The sequence below is a fragment of the Giraffa tippelskirchi genome, chromosome 10 (assembly GCF_054371585.1).
Source record: "Giraffa tippelskirchi isolate mGirTip1 chromosome 10, T2T-mGirTip1v1.2.pri, whole genome shotgun sequence".
Classification (NCBI taxonomy): Eukaryota; Metazoa; Chordata; class Mammalia; order Artiodactyla; family Giraffidae; genus Giraffa; species Giraffa tippelskirchi.
Window position 1 is genome coordinate 41,786,150 of NC_137284.1, and position 7,631 is coordinate 41,793,780.

Consider the following 7,631-nt stretch of genomic DNA (forward strand, 5'->3'; position numbering starts at 1 on the left):
AATGAATAATGTCAACAAGAGACAGGAAATTGATTTTCAGAGTCATAACAAAAAAAAATTTCACTAGCTTGAGATTTGAAATATCTATCATGTAATATTATTATATGGGGCTTCCCAGGTGGCACAGAGGTAAAAAATCCTCCTGCCAATGCAAGAAACACAAAAGATGTGAGTTCGATCCTTGTTCAGGAAGATCCCCAGGAGAAGGAAACAGCAACCAGCTCTAGTATTCTTGCCTGGAAAATTCCACGGATGGGGTGCCTGCGGGCTAGAGTCATTGGGGTCTCAAAGAGTCAGACATGACTGAGCCTGTGTGTGCATGCATGTGCACGCACACACACACGTGTGCGTGCACACACACACGTGCACACACACACACACACACAAACACACACACACACACTGTACATTGCCTCAGATAACGAAAGAGTCACTTGTGATGTCCCTTTGTTTGAAGATCTGAGATGTCTGCTGGCTTGGTCCTGATCATTCTGGTGTCGACAACACTCCACCACGATCTAACTATTTTCTTGCCTGGGGAGCTGAGTCATTTACTTCAGGTCAATATTATTGGGAAGTGAATGTGATGGGCTGTTGCAACTGGGCTATGGGATTTTGTAATGGTTCTTGATCCTGGGAGAATGACATGGTCCTTGACTCAGAAGGAATGTTTCTGCTTCTTTGTGTCAAACAGAACAGTCAGTGCAGGCTATTAACCCCCTTCCCCACATTCACCTCAATCTGTCAGAAGGCCTCTGGGCCCGGTGGGGGTGTTCCTGGTTTATGATGGTGGTGCTGTGAGTCTGCCTGTATTTCCAAGAGTTCCCTCATTTGCAGTTTCCTCCACTGCTCCTTTTCTTTTCCTCTCAAACCTTTTCTTTGCTCTGGACAGCACTGATGAGGGAGAGGTCAAAACTCTGACCCCAGGGGTCAGGAATTCGAATAATGGAGATTGTTAGTTTAGTGTCCCATTGACATTCTGTAGCTTCACCTTCTTTTCTAAAATGTATGTTTTTAATGTAATATAAGTATGTAAGTTTGCTTTCTTGAAATAAAATAATCTCTCTGGAAATACTGTGCAATTGTTATTCTGTCTTGTCTATTCATTTGATTTCTAAGATAGCTGGAGGTCAAAGCATATCATTTATGTTTCTCCAGCTTAATGGGTTAAAGTAAAAACACAGATTTTTCCCACTGGCAGATTCAGAATTTTCTTCTCCCTGCTATGCATCTCCAACATTATCTTCCTTCATCATGTCTAAGTTTTAAAGTCATTATTTCACAGATTTTATTTTTAAAGTTTCTGACCAAATGAGATCATTTTTTCAGATAGACTTGGCACATCTCATATTTTTTTCTGTTTAAAGCTCACAGCCTAATATTGGCCATCCCATTTACTTTACCTATTAGAAGAAAATGTGTATATGCCGTATGTACATATAATTTCTACACAATTAGCACAAATCTATCTGTATAAAATACATGTGTTTGAGTAAGTTACTAGAGGTGGCAGGTCATATATAAAAACATAATCTAGCAATATATTTTTAAAGTAACTTAGTTTTATTTTCTTCTGTAACCAGCACTGAAGTATCCCACACCTCAAGTAGCCCGGAAACAAATCAGGTGAACCAAAAGATACCCAAGGCCAGTGCAGGCAACAAATGAGACTCAAACAAGGAGGCGGCGATTCCTCTTCCGTGTGAGCTCCCTGTGTCCCCCGAGCAGCGGACAGAATCAGGCCTCAGCCCCTTTCCTCAGCTTTGGCTTTGGGGAAGGGGGAGACCCAGGCGCCGAAAGTTCCATATCACCAGGGAAAGCTAATGGAGGCACGGCTGATGGAAATTCAGAAGAAAGCAAGGCCTTCAGCCTCCACTGACCCTCAGGTCACTGCCATTCCCTGTAAATTCCTCCCGATCACTCTTCAGTTGCCATGGATTGCTGGGATCAGAGATCTGTGCCCATGTCCACCTCCAGGCATGGAAAAGGCTCTGAGTATGAGCTCTGGTCTCCGTCCCCGCCTAACAGCCTCTGAGCCGCACCCTCACCAGGTCGGGCCCAGCCTGCTCCCCACAGGAGCTGCAGTGGCTCCATCCGCCTCCTCTGCGGGCCCCGCCTCCTGGGCCAGACCGTCCTCACCCGCAGCCTCTCTGGTGGGAAGCGCCTGGAGCCCAGGGTCACCTCGGCCTCTCCCCGGGGGCCCTCTGAGGCCGCAGACACTACACATCGTCCACTGACTTTCAAAGCTGAGTCAGCTGGAGGCATCCTGCTCCCTGACCTCAGACTATACTAGTGATCAGGAGAGCAGGGTACTGACCGAGAAACAGAAATGCAGATCAAGGAGACAGGACAGAAATCACAGAGAAAACCCGCACACCTATGGTAAGCTTACTGTTGACAAAAAAGGCAACTATATGGAGTGGAGCAGACAGCCTCTTCAGTGGTAGATTTACAGAAAGATTGTGTAGTACACAGAGTTCTAATAGACCCAAGTTTTCCTACAATTAACATAATAGGTTAGTGTTGTAACATATTGTTGTAAAAGAGTTCCAGAAAAACATCTATTTCTGCTTTATTGACTATGCCAAAGCCTTTGACCGTGTGGATCACCATCAGTTCAGTTCAGTCACTCAGTCAGGTCCAACTCTTTGTAACCCCATGAACTGCAGCTCGCTAAAATTCCCTGTCCATCACCAACTACCGGAGTTTACCCAAACTCATGTCCATTGAGTTGGTGATGCCATCCAACAATCTTATCCTCTTTCGTCGCCTTCTCCTCCTGCCCTCAATCTTTCCCAGCATCAGGGTCTTTTCAAATGAGTCAGCTCTTTGCATCAGGTGGCCAAAGTATTGGAGTTTCAGCTTCAACATCAGTCCTTCCAATGAACACCCAGGACTGATCTCCTTTAGGATGGACTGGTTGGATTTCCTTTCAGTTCAAGGGACTCTCAGGAGTCTTCTCCAACATCACAGTTCAAAAGCATCAATTCTTTGGCGCTCAGCTTTCTTGACAGTCCATCTCTCACGTCCATACATGACTACTGGAAAAACCATAGCCTTGACTAGATGGACCTTTGTTGACAAAGTAACGTCTCTGCTTTTTAATATACTGTCTAGGTTGGTCATAACTTTCCTTCCAAGGAGTAAGCATCTTTTAATTTCATGGCTGCACAATAAACTATGGCAAATTCTTCGAGATGGGAATACCAGACCACCTGACCTGCCTCTTGAGAAATCTGTATGCAGGTCAGGAAGCACCATGTAGAACTGGACATGGAACAACAGACTGGTTCCAAATAGGAAAAGGAGTCCATCAAGGCTGTATATTGTCACCCTGCTTATTTAACTTATAGACAGAGTACATTATGAGAAACGCTGGGCTGGATGAAGCACAAGCTGAAATCAAGTTTGCCGGGATAAGTATCAATAACCTCAGATATGCAGATGACACCACCTTTATGGCAGAAAGTGAAGAACTAAAGAGCCTCTTGGAGGCGGGGCTAAGATGGCGGAGGAATAGGACGGGGAGACCACTCTCTCCTCCACAAATTTATCGAAAGAACATCTGAACGCTGACCAAACTTCACAAAACTACTTCTGAAGGCAGGCAGAGGACGTCAGGCTTCCACAAAAACTGCGCATTATCTTCAAAAGAGGTAGGAGAAATTATAAAAGATAAAAAGAGAGACAAAAGAGTTAGGGACGGAGACCCGTCCCGGGGAGGGAGTTGTAAAAGAGGAGGAATTTCCAAGCACCAGGAAACCCTTTCACCGGCGGGTGTGGGGGAGGATTTTTTATCTCGGAGGGCAACGTAACTGGGAGGAAAAAAATAAATAAAATCCACAGATTACGTGCCTAAAGCAACTCCCAGCAAAGAACCCCAGACGCTCGCATCATCCGCCACCAGCAAGTGGGGGCTGAACGGAGAGGAGCAGGCGGCATTGCCTAGGGTAAGGACCGGGCCCGAGTGCCCCGAGGGCAATCTGAGGGAGCTAACGTGAGATAGTAACCTAAACTGTGGGACAGCGAGAGAGAACTATCCCGCGAAAAGCCCAACTCTAAGGCACTGCCGGCCCGCTCACAGAACAAAGGACTGAGCGATACCAGAGGAGAGCTAGCCGGCTGCGGACCGCCCCATCCCCCGCCGGACACAGCGGGCAGGCGGGGCCCGCCAGAGCCGGAAAGGGGCAAACTCGGCTCCAGAGAGGGCACCCCCTACCAAACTGCAAACAGGCTCCCAGTTTCTAAGCAAAGACTGCCTGAGATCCCGGAGGGTCGACAGCCGCCGGGAGGGTCGCAGCCAGAGACCAGCTCCCCAGAACCGACACAAAGCACACCGGAGCCGGGCGCGCCCGTAAACCGAGGCGGGGACCAGGGAGGTGATAAGCCGCACCGCCCCAACAGGGGAGAGCGCCCTCGCCAAACTCCTGGCCGCCTGGGCAGCCCCGACCGGGAACGGCATAAGCCGCGGGCGAAACCCACAAGCTGCGGGCGAAACCGAGTCTGCGCCTTTGTGGAGTAACCGGGAGCCTGAACCTGAGCGGCTTAGACCTGGGAAGTACACGCAGCTCAGGGCCCGCTCCCTGGCCGAGTAACCTGAAGCCTGAGCAGGGTAGACGGGGAAAGCACACACAGCCGTGAGCGGGGGCGAACCCAGTGCGGCCGAGACACTGCGAGCTTACCACACGCACGCCAGAATTGCAGTGTTCCTTCCTCCCCACAGCACGATTGAACAAGCGAACCTAAAGAGATCACCTCCACCGCTTTGTTGCAGGGCGGAAATTAGATACTGAAGAGGTCTCCAAACAGAAGCCAAATAAACAGAGGGAAGCGCTTTGGAAGGGACAGGCCAACAGATTAAGATCACTGTAGTTAATACCGACTGCATTGAAAAGGACCTATAGATCTTGAAAAATATAAGCAGGAATAAGGATCTATCTAAAACTGAGCAGATCCCACACTGCTCACAACAGCTCCAGAGAAAGTCCGGGATATATATATTTTTTACTATTATTATTTTTTTTTTTTAATTTTTTTTTTTAATTAAAAAAAAATTTTTTTTCCCCTCTTCTTTCCTTTTTCTTCAAGTCCTCTATTACACCTTTAACTTTCATTTTCATAACCCACTATTAACTTGCAAAAAAAAAAAAAAACCCTATTTTTGAAGCAAACTACATACATATATCTTATACCTTTTGTGTTTTCTTTTTTTAACGTTTTTTTCCTGTTCTACATTTTTTTACTGTTTCTTTTTTTTACTGTTTTACTGTTTTTTTTTCTTTTTACACTGTTTCCTTTTTTTTCCTTTTTTTTTTTTTAGATTGTAAGTTTTATAAGAGTCTAACCTCTACTCTAGATTTTTAATCTTTGTTTTACATATTTGATATCAACTTTGTACATTTAAGAACCCAATCTTTAGGACCCATTTTTACTCAGGAGTGTGATCACTGGCCTGATCACTCTCTCCCCCTATTGATGCTCTTTCTTCTCCCTCAGGGAACCTCTATCTCCCACCCTCCTCCTTCTCTTCTCAACCCAATTCTGTGAATCTCTGAGGGTGTTCTGGGTACCGGAGAACACTTCAGGAACAGGATACTGCCCAGATCTCTCTCTCCCCTCTTAATTCCTCCCTTTCTACTCATGCTCACCTCTGTTACCTTCCTCCCCCCTCTCTATGTATCTCTGTGAACCACTCTGAGGGTTCCAAACTGTGGAAAGCACAGAGGGAAGTGCTTACTGGCTAGATTGCTCTCTCCACATTTGAATTCCCCTCTTCCCCTCCTGGTCACCTCAACCCACCCCCCCCACCTCATCTCTCCATGTAACTCAGTGAACCTTTCTGGGTATCCCTCACTGTGGAGAATCTTTTCACCATTAACCTAAAAGTTTTATTATTGAGGCTGTATGGAAGGAGAAGTCTTGAGGCTACTGCAAGAATAAGACTGAAAGCCAGGGGAAACATTAATTAATAAGAGACCATCCAATAGCCTCCATAAATTCACTGAAACCAAGCTCCACCCAAGAGACAATAAGTTCCAGAGCAAGACATACCACGCAAATTCTCCAGCAACGCAGGAACATAGACCTGAGCATCAATATACAGGCTGCCCAGAGGCACACCAAATCCATAGACATCTCAAAAATTAATACTGGTCACTCCATTACACTCTAGAGAGCAGAAATCCAGCTCCACCCACCAGAACACCGACACAAGCTCCCCCAACCAGGAAGCCTTGACAAGCCACCTGTCCAACCCCAACCGCAGTGAGGAACCTCCACAACAAAGAGGAACTTCATACTACCAGAATACAGAAGGGCCACGCCTAACACAGCAATCTAAACAAGATGAAAAGACAGAGAAACACTCAGCAAGTAAAGGACAATGAGAAATGCCCACAAAGACAAACAAAAGAGGAGGAGATAGGGAATCTATCTGAAAAAGAATTTAGAATAAGGATAATAAAAATGATCCAAAATCTTGAAAGCAAAATGGAGTTACAGATAAATAGCCTGGAGACAAAGATTGAGAAGATGCAAGAAATGTTTATCAAGGACTTAGAAGAAATAAAAAGGAATCAATATAGAATGAATAATGAAATAAAGGAGATAAAAGACACTCTGGAGGGAACCAACAGTAGAATAACGGAGGCAGAAGATAGGATAAGTGAGGTAGAAGATAGAATGGTGGAAATAAACGAAGCAGAGAGGAAAAAAGAAAAAAGAATCAAAAGAAATGAGGAAAACCTCCGGGACCTCTGGGACAATATGAAACGCCCCAACATTCGAATCATAGGAGTCCCAGAAGAAGAAGATAAAAGGAAAGGCCATGAAAAAATACTCGAGGAGATAATAGTTGAGAATTTCCCTAAATTGAGGAAAGAAATAGTCACAGAAGTCCAAGAAACCCAGAGAGTTCCAAACAGGATAAACCCAAGGCGAAACACCCCAAGACACATATTAATCAAATTAACAAAGATCAAACACAAAGAACAAATATTAAAAGCAGCAAGGGAAAAACAACAAATAACACACAAGGGGATCCCCATAAGGATAACAGCTGATCTTTCAATAGAAACCCTTCAGGCTAGAAGGGAATGGCAGGACATACTTAAAGTAATGAAAGAGAATAATCTACAACCCAGATTACTGTACCCAGCAAGGGTCTCATTCAGATATGAAGGAGAATTCAAAAGCTTTACAGACAAGCAAGAGCTGAGGGAATTCAGCACCACCAAACCAGCTCTCCAGCAAATGCTAAAGGATCTTCTCTAAACAGGAAACACAGAAAGGATGTTTCAACACGAACTCAAAACAACAAAGTAAATGGCAACGGGATCATACTTATCAATAATTACCTTAAATGTAAATGGGTTGAATGCCCCAACCAAAAGACAAAGGGTTGCTGAATGGATACAAAAACAAGACCCCTATATATGCTGTCTACAAGAGACCCACCTCAAAACTAGAGACACACACAGGCTGAAAGTGAAAGGATGGAAAAACATATTTCATGCAAACGGAGACCAAAAGAAAGCAGGAGTCGCAATACTCATTTCAGATAAAATAGACTTTAAAATAAAGGATGTGAAAAGGGACAAAGAAGGACACTACATAAAGATCAAAGGATCAAT